Source organism: Acomys russatus, chromosome 9 (genome assembly GCF_903995435.1).
Source record: "Acomys russatus chromosome 9, mAcoRus1.1, whole genome shotgun sequence".
NCBI classification, from domain to species: Eukaryota; Metazoa; Chordata; class Mammalia; order Rodentia; family Muridae; genus Acomys; species Acomys russatus.
Window position 1 is genome coordinate 2,563,318 of NC_067145.1, and position 27,126 is coordinate 2,590,443.

Consider the following 27,126-nt stretch of genomic DNA (forward strand, 5'->3'; position numbering starts at 1 on the left):
ATCCAGCATATAAGGTGTCTATATCACAAATGACGATCACCTAGATGATTATACAGACACTTGTTTTATTTAGGCCGCTTTAACAGAGAGAGTCAGGCATGGTTTTAAATGTCAATATGAAGTGCATCTTTTTACATGGGCACAGATAAGCTTTCCTCCTGTTTAAGCACATCACGTTTTCAGTTAAAGAATAGTGGTTTCTTTAAAGGTAATCCAGACACATGCTCAGCTTTAGGAAGGGCAGATCAGACCAGACCTGGGACCCACTTTCCCACACAGGGAAAGTCAGGAATAAAAGGCATCTCTTTGTTCCAAAGGCCCAGGCGATGTAGGATGAGTTCGCGTGCCATGCCACTTGAAGTAGCAATCCAGGGAACGGATTTGTGAAACGATTCCCACCCCTTTCCTCTAGAGTTTCCCTTTTCCTGTCCTTATGTGCACCCTTCCTGGCCCGAGGTGGTGTGGGGTTCGTGGAGCAGGCTGTGTGCTAAAGATCCTTTCTCCGGATCTCAGCGATCGCCCCCAACTGGCCGGGCTCACGGAGCGCAGGAGGTGCCGGTCTCCTTGGCTGCCGCTCGAGTTAATAAACAGTTAAGTTTGGAAGACTCCTTAGACACGTTGAGGGGGAGTTACCAAGCCCAGGCAGCAAAAACATCCCGCCACATTCCTGAGGAGTCCTCAGCTGCCAGCATCTGATTAGAACCATATCTCTCTCTCCGGGAGTGGCCGCGCGGCTCCGAGGCTCCCGGCCGGCGGCTATTTAAGTGAGGCCCACCGCGTCCTCTGCGCTGTAGCCTAGAGGCTCCGGGCGCAGGGAAGTCATGCTGGCTCCGCAGAAGCTCTAGCCAGTCCGTGAGTAGCTCTACCATCCTCCTTCCCTTGGGTTCCATTTTTTCGCGACCTCCTTCACTCCTTTGCTGGCTCCTCTCTTCCCACCCTGTCTTGGCTGCAGATCTTGGGCCATAGGGAGTCTTACAAATCAGTGTACTAGGGGGGAAAGCCCCGGTTTTGTGGCCTGACATCTGTGGAATGCTTCCAAAGAATGCATTTTACCTTTGGGGTCGGACTCCCAGACTCCCATCCTGTGACATTTAACAAGCCCCTCCGTGTATGTGCTTGTGTGTGGTGGGGGGGGGGGGGCGCCTGAGTGCTTAAGGGCTTTGGGGACATCCCAAGGAAGACGCCGCTGGATGGCTGCTGACCACCTAATTAACTCCTGAAGGGTGTCCAGTTTTGCCCTGTGACAAAGGCTGGAGACGGTTTGTGCCTCCAAGGAGCTATTTTCTGCTGACTGACAGCACTGGGCATTAAAAATGTGAACTTTGTCTTACACCGGCATTTCTAGGCAAGGATCTGCCCAAGCGACTTTAAATCCCGGAACGTTTAAATGCTGTTTTTCTGGACTGTTGTAAACGAGTTGGAAGGATTAAGTAAGAATTGGAGAAAAGGGACGAAAAGTGTGTTAAAACCTTGGATGGATCCGCTGTCAATACGGCGGTTTTCCTTGCAGTATAGAGCTGAATGTGTTATTTCTTCCTGACTTTTTTCCTTCTTCACTTAATGCCGAACTCTAGCTCCGTAGTCGGTTTCAGATAGAAGCTGCTTGAATCCAAAGGGAAATTTAACTGAATTAAAAACACTTAAACAATCTGGACGCTATCTCAACCCCGGCAACCCCCCACCCACCCACTCTTTCCTCTTTCTTCTTAGCCTGTGTTTGGAATGAAGGGAGCCACTCTGTAAACCTAGAAGTGCAGAAATGAGCCTCCAGACACATGGAAAGATTTAAAAATTACGGAGGGGCAACCTCATGAATAGTAAATGTTGCTGTTGCTCTATAAAGTGACTTGATGGGAAAATTTCTGGCCCTAATCAGGCAAAGCAGGAGCGTGGAGGGGGACGGAGCAATTTGAACCTAAATAATGGCAGAAAATTTGCCAACAACAAGCCTCGGAGATAGCTGACAAGGCTCCTGGGACAGCTGTGATGGGATGGACAATCTAGCCTTCTTACAGTCTTGAGGCCTGGAGACTGCACACAGAAGTACTGCCTGACCGTTCAGAAAGGAGGGGCTAGACAGGATTTGGGACTTGTCACAGAGCTCTCTGGTCCTACATCGGGCTGCCCTACTCTAGCTAGGTGCCCCCATCCACCCGGGTCACTACCTCTCCCCACTCCCTTGAACTGAGGCAAGGCAAAAGCAGCACTGAAAAGGAGTTCAGTTGCTTGAGAATCCAGACTTGTTGGGGATTCGTGCTTTCCTGTGGAGACCAACTAGGTATCTGGCAAGAGCCATGCAATGGTGAATGCAACTCAGAAGGCAGGCGAGACAAGCAAGACCCTTTGAGAAAGTGCCAAAGAGGCACAGTGATCTTTCTCAACACGTGTGTGAGAGACACAGACCACTTACTCCGTGTTCTTAGGCACTTTGCCTTAAGCTCACTGGATTCTTGCCCTGTTTTATACTAGTAACAGACCCTTCTTTCCCTACTGCCAACTCAAGCCCTTTTGTCTAATCATTACCCTAGAAACTGTCTCTTCCTAGGCCAGTATGCATCCCCCTTCACCTGAAGTCCTGGAGAAAGGCCGCAGGACATTGCGCATGCTCCGCTAGCCACTGAGCCGCTTCCCTAAATCCCTGACTACATGGCATTACTTTGTATCTCAGTCTAGATTTAAATCCATCATCCTCGCGACTCTGCCTCATGAGTGCTAGGGTTGTAGGTAGAGGCTACGACACCTAGCTAACTATGGGGGTGGGGGAGGGGAGAGAGAGAGAGAGAGAGAGAGAGAGAGAGAGAGAGAGAGAGAGAGAGAGAGAGAGAGAGAGAGAGAGAGAGATTGTGCAGGAATGGGAGGAATGTTTCCCACCTTTGCCCTCTAGCACACATGTATTTATAGAGCTGGCGATGCTGACACCATACCATCTATCTCCACCTGAGAATGTAAAGGAGGCTTGAAATATAACCACAGCACTGTTTTTTATAGGCCTTGCTGATTTGGGAAGAACAAAATCCAGAGGTCAGCGGGCTCTTTTGTTTGTTTGGTTGGTTGTTGGTTGGTTCGGTTTCTGTTTTTGCTTTTTGCATCCTTCTTTCCTTTTTTGTCTTTTGATGTTTTGAGACACAGTCCCAAGGCATATCTCTTCCCAGGTTAACATTGAATTCCCAGCCTCAGGCCTCCAAGTCCTGAAAATTCCAGGCAAGCGCCACCACACCCAGCTCAGAGTCTGCATTTCTGCTAAAGACTTGTTAGTGTAAATTCCTGACATCGGACCCATTCCTTGTCTTCCTCCATGGGTCAGATGGGGTTCAGTCCACTTGTTGGGGCTGAGGGGAAATGCTTTTAAGATACTTGCTGGCATAGGATGCTGTAAGGGCCTATGGGAGTTACTGACCAGCTGCTCTGGTTCGCTGTTACCTAAGAGAGCAGGAAAGCATGGCTTGCTGGGTGGCTGGTGGCCATCAGGAAACTTTGTGGGAAACTGTGCTCCTGGTGAGACCATGAGGAAGTTGCTCCTAGCGTACCTAAGCCTACCACGACTTTGATCAAGCTAACTTGAAAGCACCGTGTCTTTCTTTCTTTCTCTCTCTTTCTTTCTTTTCTTTTTTTCTTTTTATATATTTTTTCAAGACAGGGTTTCTCTGTGTAACAGCCCTGGCCGACCTGGACTCACTTTGTAGACCAGGCTGGCCTGAAACTCACAGAGATCCACCTGCCTCTGCTTCTCATGCTGCTGGCTTGCACGGTGTGTTTCTATGTCGTCTCCTCTCCACTGGGGAAATTGGTCATTCCTTTTCATGAAGACAAAGCTAGGATGCTGGAATGTGTGACAAGGCTGCTGAAGGGAGTTCACTATGGGAATAAATTGCCCCAGCTGGAAGACTTGCACCAGGCCTGGAGGGGTTAGGTAACTGACCTACCATGTAAGTCTTCCTAAACTGGACAGAATTAGAACGGAAACCAGGTCGGCAATATGAAGCACCTGAGTAGCAGGGCGTGGGTTTTGTTTTGTTTTTGTCTTTCTCTTTGGAGTTGCAATTGTTATAAAGTTGAAGTACTATTTCTGAATTGCACAGGTTGGCCCAAGTCCCATTTAGATGGCACAGTGTTCATGTCAGACAAGTGTGTTTAAGGGAAGCCTACATTAACCTAGTGGGTTCATCGTGTCAATGTGAGGGAAGCAATGACCAGACCTCCTGTTAGAGACATAATCCAAACAATCTTCTGATTGGGGGGTACAAACGATGCTGGACATCCTGGTTTTTCAGTGTTTTGTTTTGTTTTTTGTTTGTTTTTTCGAGACAGGGTTTCTCTGTGTAGCCTTGGTTGTCCTGGACTCACTTTGTAGACCAGGCTGGCCTCAAATGTACAGTGATCTGCCTGCCTCTGCCTCCAAGTGCTAGGATTAAAGGCGTGTGCCATCACCGCCTGGCAGTGCTGGACATCTTAAAGGCTTAACAGCTCGTGCACTCATATGCCAGCCACTGTCCCTCCTTCTGCCAACACTGAGCAGTTAGGGAGAGTTGAAAGCATCCTCACAACAGCTAGTAAAGTGACCTTGGGAACACAGAATAACCTTTCAGTAATTCTGTTTTCTTATCTAGGGAAGAACAATAGTGTTTAGGATTACTAGAAAGATAAGTGAATCTACGTCGTTACAGTACTTTACTTTATTTGCTTTTCTGTTTGTTTCTGCCTCTTGAACAACTGAATTAACTATCTTTGTGGACACTGGAGGCAAATGAAGAATTTCTTAATCAAAACAGAATATCCCCCACTATCTGAACAGTGTTAATGATTCAAGTACTCAATACTAAGGAAGTCTGTGCATTTGCTGTGTTCACGCTCTCAGCCTGGAAGCCTGCTATTTGGTTTGGTCAGAATGACCTCTGCTCTCATTTAAATCATCCCCACACTTTCTCAGACTCCCCACGGAGAAAGAGCGATTCTTTTCCTGAAGTCAGCATTCTAGCCAAGGAAGTGGGAAATGGAAGGACCACCCTGACTAAGCTGGTGACTAGGCCAGGACATTGGGGCCCCAATACCATCGTGGTCCACATAGCTGGGCAGGTTGCCATGGTGATTCCCCTTCCTGCATCTTTCTACCACCACCCTGACTTCTCTAGGCCAAACAGAATCAGAACAAATTGCTTCTTGGTCTAAAAATGTAAGTTACTAAGTGAAATAGAATCCCTTTCTACTCCTATGGCCCTCCCATTACCCTCAAACTTATTTTAATTCCAGTATAAACTTTGTAATCTTCGCTAGCCCTTACATCATCTAGATAGCAAAACTCGACAGCATAAAAATTTCAGTTATTGCATCAGTACAAAAGTTGGCTTGGCAATTTCTGTCTCTTCTTCCAACCTGCACCAACTAGCTGGGGGCAAGTGACTTTTGGCTGAGGTAAGCTGGTAAGAATTCTCAGAAATGGGACATGCCAATTTAAGGTTCAGTACTAGGGAAGTTACTTGGAAGCAGAAAAGTGTGGCGACCGGCTCAGATTTTTGAGAAACGTCGGAGTAAAGGGTGAGGGGAAAAAAGGAAGTAAGAATTCTACAGTGTTAGTTCTAGAAAACTGTTAAGAGCTAAGGGTGTGTTGCAAGTGTGGAACATATGCCTATGTATATAAAACCCTGGATTCAACCCCCAACACTACAGGAAAGGAAGAAAATGCAGTTAAAATGCTGTTAGGCCTGAAAGAAACTCAGCGATAGATGTTTCTCTTGATAAAAGCTAGTCTAGTCTGTCTTACTTTAGTGATGTAACACGTTAGGCTGAAATACACTCAGATCTTCAGAGGGCATGTAAACTGCCAGTTGTAAGCTGATTTGTAAGAAATGAAGTCACCCTTTCAAGAGTAGACCCTTGGAGTGTGTGTTTCACAGCTGGAGGGGACCCTTCTGGGACAGGTTCTCAGAGTGTGGTGTCCACTCCGGAGTTATGGGACCAAGCTGGCAGAAAGCCTCATCCAGCTGTATTCTACAAACCTCTTATTTGAGCAACTTTTGTAACTCAGTTTTATGATTCCGTCATCTAGTGGGAAGTATAGAAACATACTTCACCTCCTATAGTCATAGAAATAATAGAGCAAAGGTATTTAAATATAATTGTGTTTAGCTGCCTCTCGGGTTGCGAAAAGATGAGAAAGTGCATATAGCATTTTACCCACGATCCCAGCATAGCTTTCTTGATCCGAGGAAAACCTTAGCCTTACCACATTGCCTCGCTCCCAAATCCTTCCACCTAGGCTGAGGTGTTTTAAAGAATATAATTAATTCCCACTTATTAGGATACCGTCTCAGCCAATATATTTTTTAAAAGACTCCAGCACACTACATTATTGCCATTAGACCAGATGGTTTACTCTACCCCATATAACTTTTACATTTGTTCTCTCTATCTCATGCAGAAGTGCAGAGAAGTGCCTCCACTGTAAATAAATCTACTATGCTTGGGTTTTCAAGAGCTGTGTGTTTTAGGAAGGATAGATCCATTCTTTGATTTAGCTTTCATTATACATACCTTGTAATTTAAAAAGAAAATCTGAGCTGTGGATATAGCTCAGTTGTTAAAGTCCTTACCCAGAATGCAACAAGGCCCTAGGTTCAGTCCTGACTGCTTAACTAAGTGTGGGTCACACCATAGGGCATCCTAGCATTGGGGAAGTGGGGGTGTGATGACCAGGAGTTAAAGAGCATCAGCATTATACACCGAGTTTGAGGCCAGCATGGGCTACTTACCATCTCAGAAAAAAAAAAAAAAGATGTCTCCATTTCTTAGCTCCAGTGTGACCAGCTTGTTCCACATCAGATCCTGAAGATGAATTGAGTTTTAATATTTCTCTAAATATTTATGAAGAATCTTTGTGATACCTGGTGCTGAGTGGGCAGTGGAGAAACATCAACCCCAGTGAGTAGCAGTTAAGAAGAAGCCTGCATCAGGTGAGGCCAACCATACCAAATCTAGAGTTCTGCCAACCTGAAATGGAATAGCCGAGCATGTGGCTCTGTAGTAGGGCTCCTACAGAGCATTATGAAGTCCTGGATTTGAATCCCAGCTTTAAAAAAAGAAGGCTGTTCAGTGTCCGTGAGCCTTAGTTGCCGCATTCACCTTCCAAAACAATTTTAACAATGATGAGCCCATGGGTAGAGATCCCACCTTGGACTGTAGTGTAGAGACGTGTCATCCAGAAGTAGCTTACAGAACACCGGTTCTGAGATGGGCAGGGTTAGTGGTTCAGAGCATGTGCTCTGAACTCCAAATGTCCATGTCCACAAACCAGCTTTCCCATAACACAAGAGGTATACCATTTGAGTTTTATTTTTCCTCTCAGTAAAATGAGTTGACTTAAAGTTACAACTAAAGGGAAATGGAAAGTTCTTGAGTGGCTAGTGACGCAGACAAGCGACTCTTTGGGAACTGCCATTGTCAGCACAGTAGTTGAGCTGATGTTTGAGAAATGGTTTTATTCTCATTGTTGGTGAATTTTAGGTAAACTAAATTCTGATAGTTAACACATTGAGGCTGAGAACTAGGACAGCTTTCCTTTGTATTTTAAGACCATTAAATATGGGGGCCAAGCAGTAGAACATGGCAGTATTTCATAAACTGGTAGATACCAACAAATGTTAACTTTCCCGGCTCCACTTTGGTCTGGTCAGAACAACAGAGTTGTTTAAAGTCTAGAGTTGATCTATACCTAAAGATGTGGAACATGAAAAAGTAACACTTTCCTTCTTATTCTGGGCATAGCTGCTCTCTTACATAACCTCATTTTTCTTTTTCCTTTCTCTCCCTCCCCTCTTCATCTCTCCTTTCTTCCTCCTTTCCTCCATTTCTTCCTCCCTCCCTCCCTTCTTTCTCTCCCTACTTTCTTTTATGAGACAGAATCTCACTGAGTAGCCCAAGTTGACAACAAACTTCTTATCTGTCCTTCTGCCTCAGCTTACAAGGGCTAACATAGCTATTCATCATCACATCCCATTTTTACATTTTAACTGTTCTGTTTAGGACCAAAGTCTATTTTGGTTTCTATGATACATAATTCAGATGTTAATAAGCTTGTATGTTATCTTTTAGTATTGTAGAAGTAAGCTAGATGCATTTGCAACTATGACTGGGGCATTGAGTAGTTCAGAGAAGAATGCTGGACCCATCTGGCTTTGGGTTGTGAAGACAGTGGGAGTTATTCACTGTCCTTTGAGTCGGGATCAGAAATCACAGTGAATATACTCACTATGTCTTTCCAACATCTGTGCTTTAATGTAAAGTCTTAGCTGTGCCTTAGCCATATTGGTGCTGACTTTGTTGCTATTGTTATCTTCATATTTGTTTGTTCCCCCATCCCCTCCAAAATTAAACACTATGAATGTAACCCCATTTTTGAAGTAGAAACCAAATGAATAGCTGATAACAGGGCTCATCCATCAGTACTTAATTATGCTCAATAATGATTTCCGCCAGGATAAAGGTTGAATTAAAGGTAGGATTCTTCAGAAAATAGATAGATAGATGAGAGAGGGAGAGAGAGAGAGAGAAAGAGGCAGACAGACAGACAGACAGACTTAAATTGGAATGATAATTTTACTTAGTATCCAAATCACCTTCTGAAGTATAACTTGATGCAGACATGTTTAATTAGTTGACTGAAAAATCTGTTGAGGGAATGCAGTTCTGATTTATTTAGCTGTCCAGAGATATAATAACCAAACATTGGTTGAAATTCAAAATTGGATGCAGCTATTTACCTCATGCATTCTAGCAGACGCATGCTAATTACCATCTGCAAGAAATTTATCTGGGTGTGAAGGCGCATGCCTTTAATTTGAGCACTGGGAGGCAGAGGCAGGAAGATCTCTGTGAGTTTGAGGCCAGCCTGGTCTACATAGTGAGTTCTAGGACAGCCAGGGCTGTGTAAAGAGACTCTGTTTCAGAAGGAGGAGGAAGAGGAGGAGGAGGAAGAGGAGGTGGAGGTGTGTGGAAGAAATATAGAGAAAATGCCCACATGGTGGCACATGCCTATGGTTTCAGCACTAAGAAAGCCGAGGCAACAAGACCTTAAGTTCAAGACCAGCCTGGACAACATAGTGAAATCCTTTCCTGAGAAAGTAAAAGAAATTTAGAGGAAATTATAATCAGTTGACAGAATATTGTTTCAGTTGAGTGGTGTAGGATATTTACAGGGGTCTAAATGAAGACAAAAAATCAGTAGATGTAATAATGACATTGGCCTTTAAGGGACTAAAGGAAGTCAAATATGCAAAAGTAAAAGGAGAAAAGATTTTGTAGGACACATGGAGTCATGTAGGTGGGAAAGAACAAGGTATGCTCAAATAACGCTGGCCACTCTGACCAAAAGAGTACAGGTGTAGAGCTAAGAGATGAGAATGTGCAGACGGAAAACATGGAGTACAGCGCTCATGGAAGCCAGGTCTTTATTTGCTAAGAGGATCTCTTCACTTTAGTAGAAAAACATGTTGACTCAGAAAATTCAACCAGTCTAAGCAAGATGAATATGGCGGCGGGGGGGGGGGGGGAATGGTGTTGCTTAGCAGTTGAAGAAAATCCTACCAGCAAAGTAGGGTGAAGGTCTGCCTGATTTAATATTAAGAAACAAAGGGGAAATAGGTATTGCTGTAATACATTTGTTTTGATCTGTTTGAGACAGGTTCTTGTGTCTCCACTTCACTGTATAATATGAACTGGGTTCAAATTCACCAAATCCTCCAGCCCTTGACCTCCCTCCACCCCCAACCTCTAGTGCTGAAATTATGAGTAAGCATTACCACCTTTCATCTATGCATTAGTTTTAATGTTTTAAAGTACTATGCCCTTTACCAGACTATATAAAAGCTAGAAAAGTAGGGTAACTAATACCCTCATCTCAAAAGCTTTATTAAGCTGAGGAAAGAATTCTACATGAGTCAGAGAACAACACTAGGTCATGGTCACTGTGAAAAACACGACACAGTAAGAGACCAATAGACACCTTGGATACATACACCTTGGAGACCATACATCTTGGAGACCATCCACCTTGGATAGATGCTGAATGGCAGATTGGAACCTAAGTTGGAGAAGACAATCAGGGATGCAGGACATCAGCATCAGCATCATGGTCCATCCATTACTCTGTTAGTGGAAACAGAAAAGAATGGCTTGTGTAGAGAGGCTGTAGCTAAGAATACATATGTCTGCAGCCTGGTTAAGGGCTTTGAAGCTCAGCTTGAGCATGAGTGTAGGTATTGAGAGTGATGCTTGATCGATACAAAGTCAAGAAGGCACTAGCCGGCACATAATACCTCCATAAAAGTTGGGCCACCATTGGAATTATTTGAAAGGATGAAAAGTATTTAATCATTAGCATAGTATCTGTGTAGAATGGGTAAAGCACAACACATCACGATCCAGATGCATGTAGGAACTAATGCCACAATGAGGCAAGGCTGGGGAGAAATGCTGCAACTCAGTAAAGAATAAGAAAAGTGGGGGAATGAGAAACAGGAGACTATAGGACAGCTGTGAAAAGCAGTGGCTCAGAATGTTGCCAGACAAAGTAGCTATGTGAACAACTTAGGATGAACTCTCAGCTTCATTCCAAGCTACAGGCAGTAGTCTTGCAGGTTCTGTAGGTACATGCAGGTACAGAGTAAATTGTAGTAAGTCTCTTCCCAGTGAGGCTAGTGCTCAGCTTTTGGTGTGAGAACACTATGGAGTAATGAATGCAGTCTGGATATGGAGGCTTCCTGCAGCCAGCATCAGTGGTAGCTCCTAAGAGGCACCAGTGTAGCCTGCTTTCTTGATAAGATTGTGGTAACAGGAGGCTAATGCGTTAACCAAGGCTAGCTTGAGGGAATGGAGACAGAAGAAAGAAATACTTACATTTTCATGATAGCTGTGTTCATTTATTCTAAGCTCAGGGCTTTGCCTCACCTGAGAATGACTTTCTTGAGATTTTTGGATTCAATAACATGTTTGGTACTAAGATGTAGACACTGACATCTCCTTTGAGTCATTCACACTTCTCCATTGGTGCAATGGGTTCCCAGATGAATGTAACAGTTCTTTCTGGTGTTTATAAAGCTACGGATGAGTCATAACTTTGGATTTTAAGTTAACTTTACAGAAAACACCACCAGCCGCGGGGTGGGGTGGGATGGTGGTGCACGCTTTTAATGCCAGCACTTGGAAGGCAGAAGCAGACCTGGTCTACAAAAGTGAGTCCAGGACAGTCAAGGTTACACAGAGAAACCCTGTCTCGAAAAACAAAAACAAAAACAAAAACAAAAAAAGAAAACACCACTGATACTCTATAATGACACTGCCTTGTGCAATTAATCTTCCCTTCCAGAGGTCATTACCATAAAGGCATTCCTTGAGATTGCAGTATGACTACAGAAGATTTTTTTTTAATTGTTGGAGAGATATCTATACATTAAGGTGGTCTCATACCATTGTTCATACAGAATGTTTTGAAATAATACTAAATTTGATTTTTTTTTTGAGACAGGGTTTCTCTGTATAATAGTCCTGGTTGTCCCAGATTCACTTTGTAGACCAGGCTGGCCTTGAACTCACAGAGATCCACCTGCCTCTGCCTCCCAAGGGCTGGGATTAAGGACCTGTGCCACCACGCCCTGCCTGATTTTTTTTTTCCTTACTAAATGTTGATAGCAAAGATTTTCATGCTAGCTAGAAACATCTCCTGGAAAATACTTAATATCAACTTTAATCAACACTTTCTCATCCTGTGGTACAGGTACCTTAAGAGGAAAGACAATGCCTCCTTTGTCATTGTATACACAGCACACTGCAGCACTTGGCACATAGTAGGTGTCCAATAAACAGTAATCAGGTGTTTAACTAATTCAAGCCACTCTCATGACTTACTGGTAATTTGCTATAGGTTGAGCAAAAAGGGAATTTTTCAGCTTCCCTTTATCGATTAGTAGTAAGTTAAAAATTTCTGAACCCTGTTTTAAGTGGAAAGTAATTTATAAGGAGCATTATCTTCATGAGCCCAGGTCCTAAGAGAGACAGACAAGGTGTTACAAAAGTTCTCCAGATGACGTGGTGTTCCCAAGTCTTTGGTTTAACGCCTGTGATTGGCATGTTCATCACCACTGAAAGCCCACTTTCCCTGGTGCATGTAAGCAACCGCCTGGCTAATAACAATCACCCTTCGTGGTTTCAGTCTGACATTCCACTCCAAGGATAGCTTTTCCTCCTTCCTTTGTTTCCGCACTCACATATGTCCACCAAACTGTTTATTAAACAGCTAATCCAAAACTGAGGATACAGGTGACCTGAAGATCAGGGCTGATAATTGCTTTGACTTGTTAGAAAAAATTTCTGCCCAAATGAGTGAAACTTAAATCTGTTTATCTTGTTTTGTTTTGCTTTGCTTTTTTTTTTTTTTTTTTTTTTTTTCCGAGATAGGGTTTCTCTATGTAGCCTTGGCTGTCCTGGACTTGCTTTGTAGACCAGGCTGGCCTGGAACTCACAGCGATCCGCCTGCCTCTGCCTCCCGAGTGCTGGGATTAAAGGTGTGAGCCACCACGCCCAGCTCTTGCTTTGCATTTTTGAGATAGAGTCTGGGTGCTATAGCTCAGGATGGCCTGAAACTTACTATGTATAGTTCAAGCTCACCTTCTCCTGGCTTAGCTGGACTGGTAGACATGAGCCACCACACCCAGTGAGAAACTTAATTTTTAAAATGTGCTTGTGCAGCTGGATTGTGACTTAGGGTGCAGTTTTCACTAGCCTTTCTAAAATGCTGATGGCATTAAACTGCCGACTCATTACTCTCTATACTGATCCCAGTGTGCCCAAGTGCATAGCTGGAGACCAAGACTAGGTCATAGCCTAACCACCTTCAAAATCCCACCATCAAAGCAAATTTTCAGAGTTTAATTATTTGATTCAAAACTTACTGCTCAGCGATTAAGATGCTTGTTTATTCAGCTGAAGTCCAGACCCTGGCAGCCACATCCAGCAACGCAAACACCTGTAACTCTAGCTACTAGGAGTCGATCCTATGTGTCTTCTGGCCTTCACAGGCATTTACACACGCATGTTGAAAGACATGCACACACGCACACACACACACACACAAACACACACACACAAATAAATCAGGACAAAATCAGTTAAAAAAAAAAAACCTTACTGTTAAAATTTCAAGACAGGTTTTCTCTCTTTGTATAGCCCTGGCTGGCCTGGGACTCACTCTGTAGACCAGGATGGCCTTGAACTCACAGAGATCTGCCGGTCTTTGCCTCCCTGAATGCTGGGATTACAGGTATGCACTATCAAGCCCAGCCTGAAATTTTAATTTACGAGGAGATTTTTTTTTCCCCAGCACCTTTCCATAGGCATCAGGCTGGCTGTGGGAACAGCTCTAGACTCATTCGGATGCTCTTGATGGATGTTACTGAGTCCTGAGAGACTTATCTAAGTTTCTTTGTTGGACGCTACAGATTAAGGCCAGCCCTCCATGCATGCGAGACCCGAGACACTAGGCACATGCTCCATCACTGCAATGCTCCAAGCTCTACCTGTATTTTAAGTATTGCTATCTGATCTATTAACACATCGCCAAAATGTTTAGCTTTATAAACAGAAGCGCACACCACCCAAAGTCACACTCTAACTGTATAAGAATTAGAAGTGGCCTACCCTTCCTTACCAGCCTTTTCTCGGTAGTGATGTTTCTAGATTTTCCATGATTCTATAAGAAATACTAAATGGGAAAACATGACACTACTTCAAATAATTCACAGTATTCAGGTTATTTTAGTCAGTCACTGCCTTTGACAAAAGATGTCTTTGTTTTGTTTTCTAAGTTGACAACTCAAAATGTCATTTCACTGATAAAATAGATATTAAGGGGACTTCTTTTTAAAGATATGATAGATTGTAGAATAAATATATAACAGCCTTTGACTTTTATGAACGCCACATTTAGGACACAGTTTATTTGAAGTCTGAGGGTCACTGGCATCATTGCCTGTCTAGAATGGATAACCCTGAATCTGACATTTGAGATTATTAGACCTTAACCTTTTGAGTAAAAGGCTTTGTTTTCAGAAGATTAGTCAAGTATTTTAAATAAAAGAAACTGGCAGCGTTGAATCACTCAAAGTGGCAAGTCCATGCAGCTTTCATACTACAAAGCTATCAGACTCTTTGATGCCTTCTTGCATGTACTCAGATTTGTCACTACCTCAACCTTGACGCCATCACTCAACCTCAAAGTCTCCCCAGTACTGTCTAGACAAAACAGAGTGCTGTAAACTCATCGTAATCCAACTTGACCTGACTCTCAACCTTTCCCTTGCCATCGTGAGCACCAGTCCTGTATCCTAGTTTCTATCCCTTGCTAAGAGTTTTTCTTTCCCAAATAGATTGTCTGGCCTGTTCAAATTGCACCCAGCTTAAAAGGGGGGAGGAGGCAGGACTTAATCCTTTCCATTACCTGTGCTGCTCCACAGCAAAGGTTTAGGTAAAAGCATCAGAAACAAAGATGCTTAATTCTTGCAAGCCAGCTTTTGCAATCTATTTTTTTAACTGGTGGTCCTAATTATTTCCATGTTACAAAACGTTGCCTACAGAAGACATTAGCTAACACAGTGACTGTAAACATTCACTAAAGCTTCAGTATTCCCCTCAAAGTCTCTGTGGAGTTTGGGAGCGTTCCATCACCTTTGAGGATCTGCCTTAACTTTCTTGTCTACAACTTTGAGCCTTTTTAATAAAGATTGGATTAGGAACTTAATAATGGCTTTCAAAAAGGACTTCTCTCTTTGAGTAGGGCTATGAAGTTCAGCTAAGGAAACAAATCGTGGAATTGCATTCTTTGATGCTAAAAGTGCCTACAAAATATGAGTCCAATCAGTTACTGTCATGGAGAGACTTCCCTTAGTGCTTGCAGTATCAACTCAAGTCACTTTGGACTGATGAGGTTAAGAGGGACCGTGAAGAAAGGCTACAAGTGGAACCCCAGTCTAGTCCATGAGTCCATCTGATTCTTCATGTTTTTGGTAAATATGGAGGTGTCATTTGCTTAACAGGTATGGACTCCTGCAACAGGTCATTAGAAATTCAAAGAGCAGAGGAGAGTACTCTGACAGAGCATTCAGACTAATGAGCATTTGTTTAAACACTGCACTTTTTACTAACGAAGGAAACCGCCATTAAATGTGACTCACTGAAGTTGCGCTCTGTGTGCTCTAACCAGAAGCCCTTTTAGTTCAATGTAAACAGGTGAATCTGCATCATCAATGGCCAAGAGCCTCAGGTGAAGCCCAGCAAAAGTGGCCATTAATAAACAGCTGTTCTTATCAGTTCATCTCGTGCTGGAACTATATACTAAGTAACCCACCCCCACCCCCACCCCACATGGTTACTCCCTGGGATCCTAAAAAGGTAACAAACCAGGTCAGAAAAGTAAGCGTTCAACAGCCCGGAGAAAGAATCACTCCATCCCATCTGATTATTGTAGAAAGGCACTCAGGGTTAAGTCAGGAGTGTGTGTGTGTGTGTGTGTGTGTGTGTGTGTGTGTGTGTGTGTGTGTGTGTGTGTAGACAGGGTCTCAATACATATTCCTGCCTGTCCTGGAACTCATTGTATAAACAAGGCTTGCTTCACAGAGGTCCTGTCTCGGTTTCCCAGTGCTATGGGTAAAGGAGTGTGCCATCAAGCCCAGCTTCTTGGGATTTTAACTATTCTTTTTGCCCAAAAGTCAAGCTCTCACCATGTAAAAGACGTGAATGCTAGAAAGGTTTGTAAATAATAGCTTAACATACGAGGAAAAATATGCAACGCAATCTGTAGTTAATCCTTGGTAACTAGAAACTGTTATACAACCTATAGGGCTCTGTTTGCACTCCCCTGTTAGAGTAAGACTTTGAAACTTTGGAGTTGATAGTTGGTAGTGTTTTTCAAATAAAACAGGCATAAGTGCAGAAAATGGCAAAGAGATTTAATACACACATTTACTATTTCAAGCATGTTAAACACTTTGTGAAGTAGCAATCCCTTGACACTATAGGATCTAAAAGGCCAGCAGGATAAGGTTTATAAGAAACCACATGATTTGTGGGTATTTATTCATATTAGTAAAGCTAAGACACAATCACACTGGGTGTAGTGGCACACACCTTTAATCCCAGCACTTGGAAGGCAGAGGTAGGTACATCTCTGCCAAGTTCCAGGCTAGCCTGGTCTACACTAGTCACCTCAATCTGTAGAAAGCTATCTAGATGAATAGGAAGGAAAAAAGATCACATTTTTCTAGGCTTTTTAATGCTTTTTGGTTGATATCATATCAAGGGCTTTTCTTTAAAAGGAACAAACAAACAAACAAATAAGCACACAGGAAATATTTAACACTTGAGCTGCTGAACTCTTGTCTAGTGATATAACCAAGATATCCTGTGTGTGTGTGTGTGTCTGTCTGTCCTATAATTGATTTGGTTATTTTGCTTGTTTTATTTTGTTTAGAGAGTCTCACTTGTGTAGCCCTGGCTAGCCTGGAGCTCAGGGATTTGCCTGCTTCTGTCTTCCAAGTGCTGGGATTAAAGAAAGGTATATACGAAACTACTCAGCAGATGGTTGTTTTTACACAACTGGCTTAAATATTTCTCTTCTCTTCTTAGCCCTGGAATAATTATGCTGCTAGAACACATATGAATAAACATATTAAGTCATTTGTTAGGTCATATATAACATATATAATATGTATGTAATATATAAATACATATAAGTATTTTAAAAGTTCATTTTTTAATTCTGGAGCAAGCTTTTTGAAACCTGTAGAGAATAAGATAATTCTTAAGATTCTTAGAAATTTACAATCAGAGAAGAAAGCCAATGAGCTCTGCCTTCCCTTCCTGGGAAGTCTTAGTTCTCTGAAACACTTCCATCCACTTCCCTCTTTCTTGTCGAGATTATGCAATCAATTTGCCTTAGGTGACATAGAATTTGAGCCCCTGAAGGCTATTTTAGATGAAGCACATTGTTTTAATGATTAGGACATCACAGAAATGGCTCTATCCTGAAATTACTCCTTCATAGAATCCCTTGAGTTATCTTTCCATGCTTGGCAATTGTGCTTATATGCCACCTTTATTTCATCTTGTACTCAATCGGCAGCAGTTTATTGTGTGGACTTTTGTTGTTATTGTTGTTGTTTGGTTGGTTGGTTTGGTTTTTTGTTTTGTTTTGTTTTTTTAAATAATCATAAGCACAATTTGAATGTAGATAGGTTAGTTATTTCAAGGCATTTTTAGATCACACATTTTAATATTTCAAGACTGGGGTACAATAGTATATTACCTCAAGAAACAAGTTTCTGTATCAGACAAGCTTCTATCATCCTGCATTTCTTATCTAGAGACCCACGTGATCTGGTCAGGAGTCGTGAGGTATCAGATGAGCCTGTGCATTCTTACTTCTTTAGGGAGAGTTCTCCCAGGCATTTGGATGGTAATGTGGAAGTTTCCTAACTTTCAGTATGCTAGAACACTAATGTTAATATAGCAGGAGAGCAGATTGGTTCTTAGCTCCTTTGTTCCTCTGTAAATGTAACACTCAGACAATAGAAAGTCTTTTGCTATTTTTGTTTTGCTTTGCTTCATTGAGATGAAATCTCTTTATTGCCCAAGCTGATCTCCAACTTTTGGGCTCAAATAATCCCCTGGTCTTGGCCCCCAAAGAAGCTGGAACTGAAAGTGTACACCAACACCCCCCAGCTCCTAGATATTTTTTTTAATTACCTCTTTATATTTCACTTTATATAAAAGCAACAGACCTGCTTTAGACAAAATCAGATGCCTTGTTGCCTTGTTGGCAAGCTCTTACCCAGCTAGAATGGATTGTGTCAAATAAGGAAATAAGGGCCAGTAAGTAAGTTTCTCATGGAAGGTTATTGCCAACCCTAAGGGTAGATTGGGCATCAAAACAAAGGGCATATTCTCCCAGGAAGGCCACCTAGAATCCAGAGACAGCATGTCAGAATCACTGCACTGAACAGTCTTGGGTTGAGTCTATGGAAGCTTAATGCTGCCTTCTTCCAGAAGTCTGGTGTGGACATGGAAATGTAGGCGGCACCTGAGTTAGTGCCACGGATTCTGAAAAATTGTTGCACACATCCCAGTCCGAGGGTTCTGCACTGATGTGACAAGGCAGCTGGATCCTTCTGCCTTTAAACTCTTAAAAACTCAGCATGTGTTTGAAACTTGAGTTGCATAAAGGTGGAGCTGCACTTAAGCACTGGCTTTCTGGATTATGTGCATGTGGGGCTCTGCCCGGGAAGAGAAATCTCACTGGAGTTTATGTATCATTTGGCCAGAAAGAAACCAAATACAAGGCACTTATTTCTTGCACTGGCTTGTGGAAGAGGAAAGCCTATGGTTGCTCCTCTTGTAAAGCACCCTCATGTGGTTATAAGATCATAACGTAATTCTGCTGTTGTGTGGGGCTCAGCATTTATAACCTAAGGTTTCAAATACAGATCCTTATAAATAGCATGCTTTCTTTAACATCGTGTAGAATTCCAAAGTGACTAATGGTACTTAAATAAAGAGTGAAATGTTTTGCCTAGGATTGTGTGCGCACTCATCACAGGAGACCGTCCAGAGGGGTGAGTATTGAATGTGTGTGTTGGGCCTCACAGAAGGGCTGGTTCCCAGTTGGAAGAGACAAATACACCTAGGATGGCCTTGAAAACAAACTGCTAAGTTCTTTAATATGATTTTATTTAAAAGCTAGCTGAGAGCTAGGAGAGTGAGCTTTGGTAGAAGCTTCTCACCCAAGGAAGGATAGCCACAGACACAATAAAATGTTTGTTCTGTGAGAGGATTGCGAGAAAAAAAAATGAATACTTTTATTTACTCCCAGAAATCCTATCATTGTGTGCCAGAGTCTGACTCTTAAGTTTTGTTTTGTTTTGTTTTTTAATTTTTAAGATTGTAATTTAACTCCCTTTCCTTCTTCCATATACCCCATCCACTCTCCTTCAAATTTATGGCATCTTTTTTCATCAATTGTCATTGTACCCATATATGTATTCATAAGCGCATATATATTCCTAAATATAACCTATTGAGTCAATATAATGGTACTTAATACGTGTGTTTTCTGAGCTGATCATTTGGCATTGGAGAACAAATTGGTGCACTCTTAGCTGTGGAAAACTTATTTCTCCAACTTCCAGCTTTGCTTGGTTGCCTGTAGTTTTTTGTGCAGGGTGAGGCCTCATGGGCTGCTCTCACCCATGCAGTTTGGCTTGTCCTCATGGGCTGCCTTACCCCTGCAGTTTGGCATGTCCTCATGGGCTGCCCTCACTCCTGCAGTTTGGCATGTGCTCCTGGGCTGCCTCACCACTGAAGCTTGGCATGTCCTCATGGGCTACCCTGACCCTTGCAGTTTGGCATGTCCTCATGGGTTGCCTTCACCCCTGCAGTTTGGCATGTCCTCATGGGCTGCCTCACCCCTGAAGTTTGGCATGGGTTCATGGGTTCATGGGTTGCCTTCACCCCTGCAGTTTGGCATGTCCTCATGGGCTGCCTCACCCCTGAAGTTTGGCATGGCTTCATGGGTTGCCTTCACCCCTGCAGTTTGGCATGTCCTCATGGGCTGCCTCACCCCTGCAGTTTGGCATGTCCTCATGGGCTGCCTCATCCCTGCAGTTTGGCATGTCTCTTGGTGTCCTCCTTGTTCAACTCAAGCTTGGCCTGTGGCTGCCATGTTGGTGAGACTATGGAGTACCTTCTGGTGTTACTCCGACACACAGTCTTCCTGAGTTTTCAGCCCTTACAATCTTTCTTTCCACCCCCTCTTCATCAATGTTTCCTGAGCTTTACATGTGGGAGTGTTTTGTACATGCGTCTATTGGGCCTGAGGTCCACAAATCTGCATTTTGATTGGCTGTGGTTTCCTGTAGTAGTCATTGTTGCAAAGAGAAGTCTAGCAAAGTTCAAGCATAATATACTTGTGACACTTAGATGCCAAATTGCGAGTGTGTTTTATGTGTTCACTGAGGTTTTCTATCTAATCCATGAGACTTCTATTCAAATTACTGCCCAAAAGCTCCATGATAGATTCTAGAAATGCCTATGTCAGTAGTTACATTTTTTTGAAGTCAGAAAACATTAAAACTGTTCATGTAAATTGCGCATTCTTTAGAAAACTTTCTATCAAGATTTAGGATGAGAAAGAAACGTAGTATCACCATCTGATAATGCAAACTGGAGATGTTCTATTCAAGTTTTTGGTGGTGGTGGTGTTTTAAGTTGAGATGGAGTTTCACTATGTAGCCCAGGCTGGCTTCAAATTCAAAAGAATCCCTGTCTCAGCCTCCCAAGATTTTGAATTATAGGTATGCACCACAAAATAGAATTGTTCTATATTGATTTAATATTTTATTTTTAAGTTGGCTTATTTAACTCACCTATTCTAATTGTGTTCTTTCTCCACCCCTACCCCCCAACCCCCACCTCAGTTTTTTGAGACAGGGATTCTCTGTGTCTTGGCTTGGCTTGGCTTGGCTTGGAATTGCTTTGTAGACTCAGAGATGCACCTGCCTCTGCCTCCTGAGTGCTGGGAGTCCAGGTGTGCACCACCCGCTCCCAGGTCTCTTTTTGTTTGTGAGATAGGGTTTCTCGTGTAAGAGCCCTGCCTGTCCTAGAACTCACATTATAGACCAGGATACCCTCAAACTTTTGCAGATCCACCTGCCTCTGCCTTCCAAGTGCTGGGTAAAGGTGTACACCACTATGCCCAGCAAATGGTTTTACTTTTTAGAGTCTTCCCTTTCAAATCTGGCTGGTGCTTACTTCTATTGCAGTTACTGTAGCATAGTGTTTCGAATCCTATCACAGCTATCAACTACAAGTTACTTGGCTAAGTTCTTATTCCCTGAAGAAAGTTCTCAAGTGACAGTGATACGTATGCTGTTGCTGGTCTTCCAACAGCTTCACCTGGGGTAGGAGAAGGACTCGGGAGCATTCTGACACACACTCTCATGGACTTTCTGTGCTTTTTACCCATCAGTGACTATATCAGAGACCCAAAGTAGTAAAGTCTCATTTCACTGTTGTTAGAGAGAAGCCTCACATTTTGAGCCAGCTCTTCACTGTTCACTACCTACCCCAAAGGAGCTCTTCCTTCTCCATCCCCTACCTGAGTCAGATGACTTTAATCCATTGGCCTCTTCCCAGAAATGCTTTGGTTCAAGGTACAAACTTGCTCTTCAAGTTCCCAGGCACCTTTGAGCTGCAAAGTTCAAAATATGGAAGAAAGAGTAGTCTGTGTCAAGCCCTCACCTCCCCAGGAAGCCATGTTCTCCTTTCTCCCAGAATCACAATATTCTTCCTTCCATCCTTTCCTTGGAATTCAATGGAATCACTCAGGGTTTGTCCCATGAGTGAGTTTGCATATGTCTAAATCAAAGACATGGAAGACAAGAGCCAATAAGGAATGGCATGACTTAAGAGCAGTCTCAGTTCTATGCCCTTAAGCTCCAAGTTACAGTGGGAACCTTACTGACCGCTCTTCTGGCATAGCTTCTGATATACAATGCAAAAGGAGATGAAGGCACATAGGGAAATAAACACTGCATTGTTAAAGAAATGTGTGTCCAATAATTGCAAATGTAGAGCTCTGGTCCAGCTTACGAGTCACTGGATAGAGCCCCACAATACTTTCAGTAGAAACTTGTAGAGTTCATGGCCCACAGCCTTGGTGTAGGGACAACCCAGCAAGATCTGAGCCCGAACAACCAGTGCTAACAATGCAAAGCAAAGACAAAGGTGATTTTTGAAGCTCTCTGATTACCATAAGCCAAAATTTCAATGCCACTTCCTTCTCCTTGTAGAATTGAATTACAGGACAAGGCTGGATTCCGGTTTTCCTGTTTCACCTAAGCTACAGGAGGTCATACTTGGGAGTGGTAGAATGTTGCTTCTCCCACAACGATTGACCAGGATATTGAAGCTAAGATTCATGTTTGCATGTTGGGCTGTTGGGTGTTTTGTTTTGCTTTGTTTTGTCTTTTGAGACAAAGTCTCCCATTATATGTATAGCTCAGGTTGGCTTCAAACTTAAAGCGATCCAGTTCATTTCACCAAGTGCTAAGATTACAGGCAGGGCCACGTCACCTGGCTGTGGATAGACTTTCTAACATCCAACTTAAGCCTCGTGTCCATACTAAAATCATTCCTCATGAGTCAAAAAACCAGGGGTCTGTTCAACTGCCACCCTCTCTCTTGCTTAGAACCTCAGTACCTGTAGCAGCTCTCCTCACTTGGCTTTATTCAGGTAGGCATCCTAACTGTAGCTGGGTTTCCCTAAGGACTAGAGCCATCTGTGGCGGCAAAACTGCTTGTTCTGGTTTCTCCATGCTAATACAGGTAAGAGGTTGAATGTGCAAACAATAGTCAGTGTGCTGAAACAATTGACTAAAAATATGGCTGAAAACTAACAATAAACTTGAGACTTTGGTCTACGCTGTAAATGCACCTCAGGCGCTTGCTCCTTGTGATCTGGGTAGCATGGCTAGTCTACAGAAAGAGCCTTAATATGGGCACACAAAGCTCCTCTAAAAATTAACCCCCTCAAATACCAGTTGTGATGATTACTTCCTCCAGCTCCAAAGGGAGATACTGCTAATACAAACTGGTTTTAAAATGAAAAGGGCTAGGGGTGGGCGCAAAGTCAGGAAAGGTCAAAATGACTCAAAAACATGAAACATTAACCATTTTCAAAACTCGGACTTTTTATCATGCTGATGAGGAGGAGAAGGGAGAAGAAAAAAGGCCAAGGTACTACAAAGCAGAGAATGTACGGAACTAAGAACTAAATTTCAAGTCTTTGATCTGTGAGATGTGTCTCAGACCTAGCCAAAACAGTCAGATCCAAAGGCCGGTTTGACCAAATATGATTTCTGCTGCTTGGGTGGGAGGTGGAAACAATCCAGTGACGCTGAAATGGAGATGGTGCACAGCCCTTAAACTTTTTTCTTTTGCTTCAGAGAAGACTAAAAAACAGTTATTAGCTAAGTGGTTTTCTTGGTGTTTTGTTGCTGCTGCTTTGTTTTGTTTTGTTTTGATTTTCTTGTTGTGCCTGCTAATTGGTGTGGTTGGTTTGGTTGAGTTTGGGGCAGGGGTGAAACTTAGGAACTTGCACACTAGCAGCACTCTCTGGCTGAGCTCCATTACACCCCCAAGTCCCAAAGATCATTCTTGGTAGAGACCTCATATAACTTGCTTTGCACAGTTTGCTTAAAAAAAATTTTTTTTAGAAACAGACACATATACATCCTAGGAATAGTCCGATAGTGTCTCATTCTGGGAACTAGTTTCTTCCTGTTACTAGCTGTGTGCCAGCAGCTTTTACTGTTCCATTTTCTTTGCCCCCAGTTTTCTAAGGGTATTCCATGAGAACATAAATTTGTAGGCTCTTACCCCAGAGTGAGGTGGGAGATGGCTGCCTGGCACTTTGGTACAGCCTCTCACCTTGTCACCTGTGTGACTAACTAAAGTGCTTCTCTCCGTATTTCAAGTTATTAATCCCTGAACCACCTGCTGTGGAAAAGCTGCGCTGGCCACCATGCAATATTGAACAATACAGCCCACTGGACACTGGGCTGTGGCTTAACAAGCACTGCATTTGTTAAGCCTTGGCTTGCTGTTTTGAGTTCACTTACTAGTTTTTCTAGACTCTTCTATACCTCTGGCTGGCCTGGTGCTCACCATGTAGCTCACAGTAAGCCTTGTGCTTCAGCTGAGAAACAGATCCCCGGGTAGATGAAACTTTCAATGTCAAACTCTGAACTGAAGTGCCTTCTCTCCTCTACCCCAAGTTGACTGTCTGGGAAACTCTTATCTTTAGTTTGACATGCTTCTAATGATAGGGAGACGCTTCTTAGTTCAGGGCTTCAGATTCTGACTCTGTCTTGTACCATCAGCTCCCAGGGTGCATGCTCACTGCAAATGCATAACCTGCACAGAAGGGCCTGAGTCGGATATTACCCAGGTGTGAGGTCCCTACAGCAGTCAGTATTTATGTCTTCCCAGGACACTTTTTGAGTGAACATTAACATAATGTAATTACCCAAGTCAAGAAGATGCAAAGACCTTTGGGTGTGTGTGTATGTGCGTGCATGTGTGTGTGTGTGTGTGTGTGTGTGTGTGTGTGTGTGTGTGTGTGTGTGTGTGATATGTGTGTTTGGTTGGTTAAATGAGTGCCAAATAGCGTGTGACAGTCAAAGAACAACTCCATGGAGTTGTTTTTCTCCTTCTACTTTTATGTGGGTTCCAGCAATTGGATTTAGGTCATCAGATTTTCTAAGAAAGCACCTTTCCCTGAGCCATCTTTGTGATCCACATAAAGCAAAGGTGTTTACACCACTTTCTTCTTGAGTCTCTTTAATTCCCATCACCATGCCTACTTCGTGGAGCTCTCTGTAAAAATTGTAATAGATATGTTAAAAGTCCTTGGGATTCTGAATTTTGGAAACTACAGGTTAATGGTTGGTGGGATTTGAGAACAAATGACAAAAGAGAAACCCATATAAGGAGGAAAACAAACTCAGTTTGGGGCACAACAGCTTATCATGGCTACGAGTTTTGTGTTGTTGACTATATTTACTGTTCCTAAAACACAGGCATTTTTCATACAGTTTTCAGGATAAAGGTTTTAAGATCTTGGTGTATAGACATTTCCCTGTGCCCACAGTGGCTTGATCCCAGGATTCTCCCTCTCCTCCACAATTCCAAACATTCTTTGATATTCAAAACTCTATGTACGCTGGGCATGGTGGTGCACACCTTTAATCCCAGCACTCGGGAGGCAGAGGCTGGCAGATCGCTGTGAGTTCAAGGGCAGCCTGGTCTACAAAGTGAGACTAGGACAGCCAAGGCTACACAGAGTAACCCTGTCTTGAAAAAACCAAAAAAACAAAAACCAACAAACAAAAAACCCAAAACCCTATGTACATGGTTAACTTGAAATCATCCATAATGTTTCTCTAGTATATTTCAAGTCATCTCTAGAGAACTCATAATACCTAATATAATGTAACTGCTAGGCAAATCATTTTTATACAGTTTTATCTAGGAAATATTAATTTTTAAAAATGTCTATAGATATTCAGTACAGATGATTTTTTTTCTGGGTATTTGTGATCAACATTTTTTTTTAAACAAACCAAGGTATAATGTTTGCATATGGAATGCTGACTGTATTAGGTGTTTATACCATATTACCCTGAGCTTTGAAATAAGATTCTCTACCCTGTGTGGAATAGGGCTACTATCAAGTCCTTAACTTAAAGTTACTCTAGCATCTTGACCTACTAAACAAAGTCCTGCCAGTTCTGTGTAATTAAAGTAAGAAGGTGGGTTAGAGATGAAGGTCAGAAGATGGATGAAGTTGTGTCACAATGTCACTTTGGAACATCCCAATCATTAGAGAGTACCATTGAGACAGCAGCACAAGCCCTACTGATGGAAAGGAAGGGCAGGCAACCCTGAGAAGGTACCAGTTAGATGCTTTTGCCATGATGAAGCCTAGGCTAACTATTGCCCACTGTGCTGGCTTTTCCAGGTTGCAAAATTCTGAGTCACTTTAAGGACAAAACAAACTATAGCTGACTCTTGTTAGTGCAAACGACATGGTCATTCAAAGATGAGTCATGCATCCTTCCGCTGCATATTTCTTAGAGCTTCTCAGAAACCAAGAAAGATGTTGCAAGCTCCAGAATCATCTGACTGTGTCATGCAAGGAGGCCATTTGTACATGCCTTCAGGGAGATGTGTTTGAAGTCCAAAATTCAACTTAGATGTCCTCCCTCAAGTGGAAGCTAATCTTCCTTCTTACCATTTTCTGTTTTGCTTGATGCCTTAAGGAGCTCAGGATATAGGCTAACTTTAGATTCTTCAAACATTTTTTCAAGACATATGATCTTACTTTTCTTTTCAATCTTCTCATGAAGAAAACTAGAAAAAACTAGAGAGAAAAAACACTCTCGAATATGACCCTTGCATATACGTTTGAGATTTCATCTGCAATCCTTGCCTGTTACTTACAATTATGTGGGAATCCTAGATAATTTCTTTCTTACTTGATCACAAGAGCCATGGAATAATGCTGTAAATGAAAGACTATATGTGTCACTCAACATATACATCCATTTCCTTTCAGAAATTTATAATAAAGCTTTTCGTCCCTATTTTCCCCTTTGGTTACTCTAACTATCTCTAAATGATACACAACCAAAGGAAGCCAAATACCTTCAGAAGTAGAGCAATGGCATCCAAGTTCTGCCTTATTTAAGCTGTGGCCTAAGCCTGTGACCCAACCCTTGGAAAGCTGAAGCAGGCAGTGACAAAGCCCACAGTGTGTTCAAAGCCAGCTGGGGCGACTTAATGAACAGTAAAAAAGAACAAGAGAGCAGGGGTGAAATATCAGTGGAGCACGTTCCTGGTATATGTAAATTCAGTCTTCCATATCTGCTCCCCACAAATAGTTGTCTTTGGTCTCTGAAGAGAAAGAATTGTTTATAAAAGTTCATAGCCAAGTAGCTGCACTCAGCTTCAGCCCTTTCTAATTTGACTCAGGAAGCCCACCCTTGACATGGTCACTGGCCTTGAGCTATAACCTGGTATGTCTGTATGTTATGACTAAACCTCATGCCAAGCTGCCATCTCTTCTTTCGTAGGTGCACCAGGGTATTTTGCAACACTTCACAGATCCCTTACAATACCAAAGCTTTGGAGTCAAAACTGCTATATTGAATAAGTTAAGTCTTGTTTGTTTTATTTTTTTTGTTTGTTTGTTTTTTGTTTTTCAAGACAAGGTTTCTCTGTGTAGCCTCGGCTGTCCTGGACTCACTTTGTAGACCAGGCTGGCCCCAAACTCACAGTGATCTACCAGCCTCTGCCTCCCTAGTGCTGGGATTAAAGGTATGCGGCACCATGCCCTGCTTGAGTAAGCTAAGTCTTAAAAAGAAATCTTTAGGTTAGCTAAATCTTTTCCTGTCAAAACAATATCCTGTTGGAGGATGTGACAGGAAGCTTCTGAGATGGGCAATAAACTCTGATATCCATGATATTTTC

General features: G+C 42.6%; 1 protein-coding gene across 1 annotated transcript in view; it reads left to right on the forward strand.

The window, feature by feature from the left end:
• The first annotated feature begins 561 nt into the window (after positions 1-561).
• The window catches only part of Dab2 (DAB adaptor protein 2), a 53,629-nt gene continuing 27,064 nt past the window's right edge, over positions 562-27,126 (forward strand). Inside the window, exon 1 of the mRNA XM_051150931.1 lies at positions 562-852. The gene's annotated coding sequence lies outside the window, so the exon portion shown is untranslated. The remainder of the gene's footprint in view (positions 853-27,126) is intronic.